Consider the following 11,387-nt stretch of genomic DNA (forward strand, 5'->3'; position numbering starts at 1 on the left):
TGTACTAACACACCAAAAAATATATCTAACTTGTCATTTAAGTGTGAATCATGAAATTTAGCTTACTTGGAATCATGTTGGCTAAATGTATTTACATGTATGTCTTCCTCAGTATGAATAAATAGACTGTTACATAAACTCCAACACAAATGGTGTATTATTCCTATTGATATCTGCTTTAGGAGTCATTTCCATAGTTCCTGGGACAGAGTTTGTACTCACTACATAATGTCTTATTTAATGAATGATGCATAAGTGTCATATGGTATACTGGCACTATTTGAACTAACTGTGCTATAAAACCTTTTTGTCTTCCATTTTCATAAGAACAATTTTTAAGTTGTTTTTACTTTAATTATTGTGCATTTGTAAGGTAATCAATTGCCATCTAAGTACATGACTCAGAAACCAAAAGCTTGTCAGAGAAGAACAGACCGCAGGGGATGGGACAAAAGAGAGCAGTGCTGTGCTGGCTTCTAAGCACACTCTCCCCACCCAGCTGTGTGTCACTAAAGAGCTGGTCTGTCCTCCTTGTTGTAACAAATTAAATCTGAACGTTACAACACACTTGTAAAATCCTGCACGCAATTCTTTTGATTCTTAAAGGAAGAAAAAAAAAGACACGGGAGGAAAAGTGAGTAAAACACTGGTAATTTGTTTAGCTGGTCGTGCAGGCTGTTCTCCGATCAAATTTTGTTTCCCAAAGGAAGGCATCAGTTTTAAATTACACAGCAAGCAGGCGTGAGAAAGGAAGCAAACAATCAAAACCTTCCCAGGAGGGGAAAGAATCAGGGAGAGCTCCCGAGATCACATTTAATAAATAAACACCTTCATTTCTGTAAGTTAATTTCACCACAGGAAATACGTTTAGTTTTAATTATATTGCCTTATGTCATGTTTTATAATAGGTACATGAGGTTCATTGACTTTCTCTTATTAAAACTTTGGCGTTTCCAAAAATATTGCATGAATCTTAAATCTCTGAGGAAACGTAGCATATGTATGATTACTTGAAATGCTATATTCTCATCTTGTCCCATGTTAGTGACAATTAGATTGATGTGTTTAATTTTCATTTAAAAAGGGTCTTACTTTTAGATTTGTGTAGGAAAGACTAATACCTGTTAGTTGTGTTATTGGCACTAATAGAAAAGTTTGTCATCCAGGCCTGTGCTGGCTCATTCGGTTGAGCATGGACCCATGCACCAAAGGGTCTCTGGTTGGATTTCCTGTAAGGGCACATGCCCAGGTTGCAGGTTTGATCCCCAGCAGGGGACATGCAGGGTGCAACTGATCACATTGATGTTTCTCTCTCTCCTTCTCCTTTCCTCTCTCTCTAAAATTCAATAAAAACATATTTTAAAAAATAAAATAATTTTTTAAAAAGCTTTTCAAGTTTCAGAAAATATATATTTCATAATTTCAGGTTTACAGGTTTACTTTTTTGTGATATAAATTCCTAGTCTTCATAATTATATACAGTCTTACTTTAACATTATCAGGAGAGTGACTATTTCCATGTTTTTGTACCTTTAGGGTTTTCTGAGCAAGGAAACTGGATTAAAAGACAAGTTTTGAAGTGAAGATATGACTGATAGATAGTGAGAGGCCTCCAGAGAGATGTTGATATTTATCTTCAAATTTGTTTACATTTCAAAGTGGAATGAACCTGGAGCCTTAGAGCAGGCTGTTTACATCCCAAAGCATTAGAGCACATCAGGGAGCAAACGTTCCCCATCTCTCCGAAGGGGGCAGTGTGGAGCCTAAGAACTCCAAAAGGTCGGTTCCTCCCCTGTGGTGTGTAAAGCCTCCTTTGCCTGTGCAGGCTCCATCCCTCTGGAGCTCAGGGCATCATTCTGAAGGGGGAGGATGGAGTGTAGGAATAGCAGCAGTTATTACTCTAAGGAATAGTATTTGCATTTAATCCAGAAGCTTCATGTTTGCTTTCAGAATCATTCATATATATATATATATATATATATACACACTAAGAATTATCAAACATTTAAATCTATGGTTTTAAAATGTATTATATGAGCAATTTTAAAGGTAAATGAGATTTATCTGAGCCTCTGGCAAAGCTATTCTATAGCCTCTGATGGATTTGTTATTCTTATTTTTCTTTTTAGGGATAATGCATAGAAATGTTAAGGAAGATGCCCAAAGTCAAACCCAGACATTTAAAACTCACTACTTTATTAGTTATTATATAATGAATTGATTTATTGTGAGTCAAGGACTAAATGGCACACAGTGAGTAAAGGAAGAAAACCATAGTGAATAAAGTTGGCTACCGTAGACACGGACAACAATTGGGCAGCTATGTTAGGTGTGTGTGTATGTGTGTGTGTGTGTGTGTGTGTGTGTGTGTTAATGGAGAACAATATTCTATGTGCAAGAAATTTTACTAATATGAAAACTCTGAAGCTTACTGGGAGGAGACAAACACAAACATTTGTCTCCAAAATCACATTTATTAACATATTTGTGTATTGAGCATCCTTATCCAAAGCAAGGTGTTTCAAGAAATGTACTTCCTAAGATGAAATCAATACGGGGTAGGTTGTCTCTGGGTCTCTGAGCTGGAAGACAGATACCATTCATTAGTTAGACTTGCATCCTAAGGATGATTGATGCACTACCTGGCACGTGTTAAGCATTGACTACATAACTACTCTTCTTGTTATTATTCTTATTTCTGAATTGTATTTTCTTTTGATAAAGTAAGTCAAGGTTGAACATATATTACTTTAGATCAAAATTTGAAATTAGAAAAAAATGGAATAAAATGAAATTATGATATATCACAGATGTTTGGATCAGCTACATCAATATTTAGCTGTAAACGTATTGCTTTAAATGCATTTATTAGTAAAGAAGAAAGGTTAAAATGATCTAAGGCTCCATCTCAAAAATCTAGGAAAGGAAGAGCAAATAAAGCCAAAAAGAAGAAATAAAATAATACAGTTAAGTTGATCAATTAATCAAATGAAATCAGACATCTAATATTTTTTAAAAATCAGCAGAGCAAAAGTTGCTCCTTTGAAAAAATTAATAAAATTCATAAGCACCTATCATAGCAAATCAAAAAATAAAGAGGGATACCACAAATTACCAATAAAATGGAGCATCACTACAGAGACTATTGACATTAAATAATTATAAGAGGATGTTACTGAAAAATGTATGGTAATACATTTGACAACATAAATAAAATGGAAAAATTGCTTTAAAAGCCCAATTTAGTCACCTGACAAAGATAAAATAGAAAATCTGGATAATTTATGCTAATTAAATGAATTAAACTATCCATAAGAAAACTTCATCTCAAACATCTCTACTGGTGATATTTTCCTACTATTTAAGGATTAAGGTATACCAAACTTGTACAACCTCTTTCAAAAAATGAACACTTCCCAACTTGTATGAGGTCAACAAACCTATGACACTAAAATTCAGCAAGGACTAAAAAGTGACTTGTTCCCTGGCCTGTGTGGCTCAATTGGTGGGATGTTTTCCCATGCACTGAAGGGTTGCCATTTGATCCCCAGTCGGGGGCAGGCAGGAGGCAACCAATCAATGATCAATGTTTCACTCTCACATCTATGTTTCTCTCTCTCTCACACTTCCTCTCTCTCTAAAAAGCAATACAAAATCATTTTTTTTAAAAAAGGATTTAACAAGAAAAGTAAAACAAAACAAAAAAAACACACAATAAGTCTCATACGTATTGAGCCTTATTTGGACAGAAAAATTCTGACCAAAATACAGGATGTCCCAAAAAATGTATACACACTTTGAATAATTATTAATTTCAATGGGTTAAATCTGAAAAGAAAGAAACATCAATTGAGCTATCAGTTGTTAAGTGTGTATTCATTTTTTGGGACAAACTATATTTGTAGTTTGAAGCCAATAATGTATTAAAATATTGCAAGTTTTTATAAATTAATCAACATAAAATTCCAATTTAGTAGGGAAAATGAGAAAAAGCATATGCTAATATCAAAAGATACAGATAAATGAAATGTCTATTTATTATAAAACTTTTCAGCAAAGTACAAAAAGAAGGAAACTTTATTTGATAAAAGATATCTCCAATAAACCCAAAGCTTACATTATACTAAGTAGAAAACATGTTTCCCTTAATTTGGGCACAAGAAAAAAGCATTTACTGTCACTACTTTTATCCAATGTTGTTTTTAAAATAGTAAAAAAATTGCTATAATAAACCACATGCCAACACTATGGGTTATTAATTTAAACCTAATATTGTGCAAAAAAAAGTTGAACACATACATTTCATTATATAAAGAAAGTATAAGGTTAAAGATGCTATAGAACTAAAGAAAAGAAGGCATAGGAAATAATTGATAGAAAAATCAAAAGGGTTTGTTGGTTGCTGAGGAGGTTTACTTATACTCTGTAATTTGTCTTTTTAATTTCTTCCCTATATTTTTAATGTAATTTTATCATTTTTTAAAATTTTAACTAGCATTCTCATACAAATGATTATAAAATTTAAATTCATATCCCATTCTATTCAGTGGAATAAATCAACATTTCAAAAGGCCTTGATCTTTATTCTTTGATCTTTACTTCAGACTATTACATTTACCTATAATGTCCCTAATCCCCAGTTCTGTCACTTGAAAGTATTCCAATTTTTCAAGGTCTATTTCAATGTATCTCTCAGGGAAGGCGTCTCTGTGAAATTTTCCTCTATGATCTCCCATTGTGCTTAGTTTGTAACTCTGTCTGGATATATCCCAATCCAGTTTGGGTGCAGCTGGTGTTTATCTTCTTGAAATAAGGTTTAAGAAATGCCTTGAAGTGTATTGATCTTTTATTCACCGAAGTACTGAAATCAATGCTTTAATCAAGACAAATGCTAAAAAGTACTTCACAAATCGCACTTTTATGTAATCTTGGATCATGCCCTCCAACTTTCAACTTTTGGAAAAATACTGATTTATACTGTAATGCTTTTGGTAACCATCAACTATGGAAGGGGAGTTAAAGGTGGGAGGGATCAAGCTGCTGAAGTTGTGAGAGAAATCACATGCCCCACCTGAACAAAGACCATTGTTTACACATGCGAATCCCCAGTTGGCATCTGTTATGCATTGATTATCAATTTGAATAATGCTGGGTTGGGTCCCCAAATTCTGCCCTGTCCCAGTTCAGTCCCAGTTTGATCTTACTTGAAACAAGGCTCCTTCTACAATAATTCAGGCCACTCGCATTTAGGGGCCAGAATGGACAGCACAATGTTGGTAAAAAAGGCAAGCCTCATCAGTGAGGAAAAATGAACCTAAGCAAAATCTGTTTCTTATTTCCTATTTAGGAAGGCAATTTAACACCCTGCCTCTGTGAAATACTCGGTTCTAGTTTTCCCTTTTGAGTGAAGAAAAGAGTTTTTAAGAAGCAAGGTGAATGCCACATATTTTCATGATTGGGATAATTTCCTCCCATTCTTCTACTGACATCGAAATCAGTACTTTTCATGCCTGCATTTTATAGTTTGAAAACATAACCCTCCTGGTATATCATTATTCAAAATATGAAGACACATTTGTTGGGATATAAGGGGCCAGTTATTAAATTCACTTAGAGCACCACCCCAGCCAAAAGGGAATGATACAAGCTCTTCTACAGTTCCTTGAGTTCTTGAGTTATTTAGATTTTAATCTACTGTTTTCTTTATATTGTGAAAAATAAAACATATACCTATAATATACTAGAGGCCCAGTGCATGAAACGTGCTCTGGGGGTGGGGGGGGGGTTCCTCAGCCCGGCCTGTGCCCTCTTGCAGTCCAGGAGCCCTCAGGGGATGTCCCACTGACAACTTAGGCCCGCTCCCCACGAGGAGTGGGCCTAAGCCGTCAGTCGGACATCCTTAGTGCTGCCACGGAGGCAGGAGAGGCTTCTGGCTGAGTGGTGCTCCCCCTGTGGGAGCACACTGACCACCAGGGGGCAGCTCCTGCATTAAGTGTCTGCCCCCTGGTGGTCAGTGTGCATCATAGTGACTGGTCGTTCTGCCGTTCGGTCGATTTGCACATTAGCCTTTTATTATATAGGATAAGAGATTATGTATTATTCCAAGAAAGCGCCAGATAGGTTAACAGCTATATTCATGTCCCTAGCAAAGCCCTTACCTCAGGAATCCTCTACCTGCTCTACTCCAGTGACCACCACGTAATATTCCTGCCTTCTGTTACAATGTGACTACACCTCACTCCAATATGCACCATTTTCTTAATCTGGAAACCTGATGGAAGAACCCAGCTTCCTACGAGCCTCCTAAATCTACTTTTCAGTCTCAGAATTCCCTTCCATTCTCTGATGCACATCATTGTCCTGACCTAGAATATCACCCATCCAAGTGACTTTATGCACTTTTCTGACCAAGACGATATTATCAGCCAGTTAAAAAAACGTATTATCTTCAAATGCATAAGAGTGGAAGCTTAGACATTTTTAGAGAAAGTGTGCTTATTCATATTTTCTAAGTTTCATGTTACCTACTCTCAAACTTAATCTTGATTTCTTTTTAAACATTTAATTTTGCCTTGTTGAATGGCCTCTTTTTTCATGCACCTTGTTTCTCAGCTTTGTATTGTCCATTATGTTCTTGATTCATTTTCTGGTCTTTTCACTCAGTAGCACATCATTTTCAATCTTGCTGAGAAATTTGAGAAAAAAGTCCTTAAGTTGCTTCTCTTATTACTTTTTAAAAATCTTTTCATATACATGTGTTCTCTTTATACATATTATTAGCATGCAATATATAATATATGACTTACATATTATACTTAGATATATATTTTATATATATGCATATGTATAACTTAGAGCTATCTTACCCTTTCTAGACCAAATCTAAGCTACTGATCTTTGCTCTATTAATACTTTCTCATTCATATTTTTCAGGCCAGGTGATAAGTTATCCTCTCTTTTCTAATATATACATATTTTATAAGTACCGCGCGCTAACCGATTGCGCCACTGGAGCTCCGACATATTTTATTTCACTTTTAAAAAACCTAGTGAAATACCTTCCTTTGAATATGAAAACCTATTTCACTCTTACTTTGTCCCTGCCTTTTACAACTCAGGTTTTCCTGTTAAAAATCATGGAATAATGGTTTTAGAAATAATTTTGGCATTTGAGCCTGAAGACAGCCATCTTTAATCTTTTTTTTTTTATGGATAAGAAATAAAAATCCCAAAACTTAAGAGATTTGCTCAATATCACATTGCTGGTTATGGTCATAGCTGAGAATAATACCTAACGTTTCAAAATGTAAAATTCAGTTTCCTTTCTTCCTTCAAACTATTTCTTCTCCACCCACCCTATCAGCTCTTGAAATTCAGGTTTTTGCACTGATCAGCTCACCCTAGACTAAAAATACCTTTACTCTTACTTTCGTCATGCCAAATAAAAAATCACTTACTAAGTCCCATAGATTCTATAATGTCCATGCTCTCCATTCCCCTGTTTTGTTTCTTTTGGCAACTCCATAGTCCCCCACCTTATGAAATCTCACATGTACAATCATTATTCAAGGTTATAAAAATAAGATTCTAAGTGATATTTTTTTACTCACTCCCAAGCTTACGTCATGCTATGGATTTACTTTTTATAAATGCAAGTTCTATTCAAAGGGTGATGATTTTACTTTTATAAATATGAGCTCTATTCGAAGTATTCCCTTAATTACTCTACTACGTAAAACCATTAAAAAAAATTAAACATTTAAATATACTACATCATCCATCTATTGAGCATTTAACACATGCCAGACTTACAAGGGGACAATGTTAAATTTCTGCCACTGAGGAATAATTGAAGAAAAAGAGATAACTTAATAAATAATAAAGGATACAACTCTATCACAGGGTTACATTTATTGCCATATTACATTTGAGTGGGAATTTAGTGAATAAATAGGCCTCATTGTCTCCCCATCACCCATAGATTTGGCAAGAACTCCTCACAGGGAACTCTGCCATATGATCCAATGGTATATCATTGGTGCTCTTCCATTTTCAGCCTTATTTTACATTTAATATTAAGGATATGAAAAAGTGAGAAAGATATAGTCAGTTTCCTATTTTTAAAAAAGCAACTTGTCTATTACAATCACAAAATACAGAAAAATAAACTGATTTAAATAAGCAACACTAGATAGCTTTTATTTTAAATATCAGGGTTTGATCAAATTAAGGAGGACTAGGCAAGTGATAGTATTAGTACCCACTTGACTAATATCTGTGTTTCTTTCTATGATGGAAAGTCTGGAGTTTTAAATAATATTCAGCAGCAATAGACCACAAAATGATTGAAAAGCAACCCAACTGGGTGTGATTCAGCTGTTGAGCATCAATTCAGGAACCAAGAGGTTACCGGCTTGATTCCCAGTGAGGGCATATGCCCAGGTTGCAGGCTCTATTCCCAGTAGGGGGCATGCAGGAGGCAGCCCATCAGTGATTCTCTCTCATCGGTGATGTTTCTATTTCTCTCTCCCTCTCCTTTCCTCTCTGAAATCAATAAAAATATATATTTTAAAAAAGTGATTGAAAAGCAAAGGCATCAAGACTTAGGGGACATCCGCTATCAGGGTGATGGTAGGGAATAGCTCCCATGCCTTCCTGGCAGGCAAATTCCCAGCAGCTCTTCACATTCCAGTCTTTCTCTCTTCCCACATGCTCCAAATAAGCGGTTCCCATGGAAGAACCAAGTTGAAAGGAGAAGGAAAGGAAAGGCTGAGTCCTCACCGTTCTACTCTCGCTGTGAAAGGGATTGATGTTTTTAAAGCTTTCAAGGAGCAGATGTTTCAAAACAGAAAAGAAAAAAAAAAAGGTAGAAGGCCAGAGACCTATGTGGCAAAATCCTTTTCCACTATAAATGGGAATAGGATTACGTTAGGTAAGAATAACACAGTAACCACAGTGGGTCTGTGCATGAAAGGGAGCAGCTATGCCCAGGAGAGCCGCCAAGGGCGTGGCCACAGCGGGCACAGGGATGCTATGGCAGAGTCCGCTTCATTATGTAATTAATAGATTTTATCCCAGAAGACCCGTTCCCCACTATCTAAGTAATGAGCAATTACAACCTCCATTGACTACGGCTTGGGATACAGACAGCCGCCACCTACTTGACCGGAGGTTTTAGTTGTGAAGCCTGAAGCATTGCAGGTGAAATATCAAGAAAATGTCGTTAAAGCCTGGATTTAATTTTTTAAAAAAGAAGGAAAAGTAGGAAAAAGAATGTCGTTTGTTCTCTGAGGAACATAGAGTATGGTAGTGTTAGGTAGGAAGTTAGATGTGAGCGGCTGGGGTGGGGCCGGCCCAGGTCCTAAACGGGTCAGACCAACATTGCCTTCAGACCTCCTCTCTACGGGCTGCCCAGCAGCCAGCAGACCACCAGTGGGCAGGTTCAAATCCAGCTGGTTCCTGGCGCAAGCTCAGAGGAAAATAACAGGACCACAATGCGACCTCACTAGGGTCCTGGACTAATTATAATAAACTTTGCATTGTAGTTTTGACGCCCCCTCCATAGCTTTTTCTGTATGCATTACAGGTAAGGACATGTGCAGGAGGAATATAGCTATGTAACCCTTTTTTTCTGTCAATCACCCCCGAATGCAAATGAAAGTGTCCACCCAGAAAATCCCTTATTTAAACCATATAACCCAGGGGTTCTGGGCCATTGTCTCTCTTGACTGGCCCACTCCTCCTTTGGAGTAAATGTTCAAAAAAATCCAAGTTTGCTTTACTTTCATTTTTGACTTTAAAAATTTTTCTGTATCAAGAAGAACTGAGGTCCCAGCCAGTAACCCCAATAGGTAACAGTAGCACTAAAAATACGAGAGGCAATTTAGAAATGTGGGAAATGTTCTGAGGTTACAAAAAATGATTGTGATAGTTTAATTTGTACATTATTTCAGTTGTTTCAAGTTAGGATGTTCAACTAAAAAGTATAACTTGTGAACCAAAGGGAGTTTGAAAAGGATAGAGCCAGAGCCCAAGAGATTATGCTTAACTGAGGCCTATGTTAATTGTGTGCAATCCTATTATGGCTGGTCATTACAAATGATGGTCATTGTGAAAGAAATGATTTTACATGACTTCTGCTTCAGAGAATTGAAGTAAAACATGCGTGTCCCTCAGTAGGAGCCTCTATAATCATATGACATCAATTAAAAGACCTGAACTCCTTTGAATCCATGACCCCAACTCCAAACTTGGATGTAAATCTACCACATGGGAGAAGGACCTCAAAACGATTGTGATTATATTTTGAGTAAAACTGCAAGTCAGGAACTTGAAATGATAACAAATTGATTCACAAATAATTTAATAGTTACATATCTGACTTTGTGAACAAAAATTTACCCTTACTATGGACAAAAGAAAATAGAACCATTCACCTATTATTTTTCTAATACTTTGTCAAATCTGTTTTTAAATTTAAATAGTTGAGTGTATCCACTTGACTGTATTTTTGTGAAAGAGTGAAGGGAGAATATAAATATCATAGGATTTCACTTGTATGTGGAATCTAAAAATCTAAACAAATGAACAACCAAACCAAAAACAAACTCATAGATACAGAAAACAAATTGGTGATTGCTAGGTGGGAGGGGAGTTGTGGGGGGGGGGTGGGTGCAAAAGGTGAAAGGGATCAAGAAGTACAAATTGCCAGGTATTACAATAGCATAGGAAATATAGCATAGGAAATATAGTCAACAATATAGAGATAACTATGTATGGTGTCAGATAGGTACTAGACTTATCAAGGTGATGATTTTGTAAGGTATATAAATGTCCAACCACTATGTTTATATCTGAATCTAATATAACAATGTATATCAACTGTAATTGAAAAATAAAATTTAAAAAGTAAATAAATAAATGTCATGAGGAAGAAGCATGGGTGAATCCTAAGGAGTGCACCCTTCTCAATGTATGTGTAGTACTCAGATTTCAGATTTCAGTTTGTTCCCCTAATTCTGAGTGAGCTAGCCTCCAGGAGAAAATATTACATGAGAATGCAACCCCCAGTTTGTATTATCTCTAATGGTCAAGTTACAGTTGGTTAAGTGACAAGATATCATGGTCAATTTTGCCTACAAAGGTTCTGTTTTCCCTTGCCTTTCCAGGTTCCAATAATTACTCTTTTTTAAAAAATATATTTTATTGATTTTTTACAGAGAGGAAGGGAGAGGGATAGAGAGTTAGAAACATCGATGCGAGAGAAACATCGATCAGCTGCCTCCTGCACACTCCCCACTGGAGATGTGCCCGTAACCAAGGTACATGCCCTTGACCGGAATCGAACCCGGGACCTTTCAGTCCGTGCCTACAAAGGTTCTGTTTTT

This window comes from Myotis lucifugus, unplaced genomic scaffold, assembly GCF_000147115.1.
Source record: "Myotis lucifugus unplaced genomic scaffold, Myoluc2.0 scaffold_1, whole genome shotgun sequence".
Lineage (NCBI taxonomy): Eukaryota > Metazoa > Chordata > Mammalia > Chiroptera > Vespertilionidae > Myotis > Myotis lucifugus.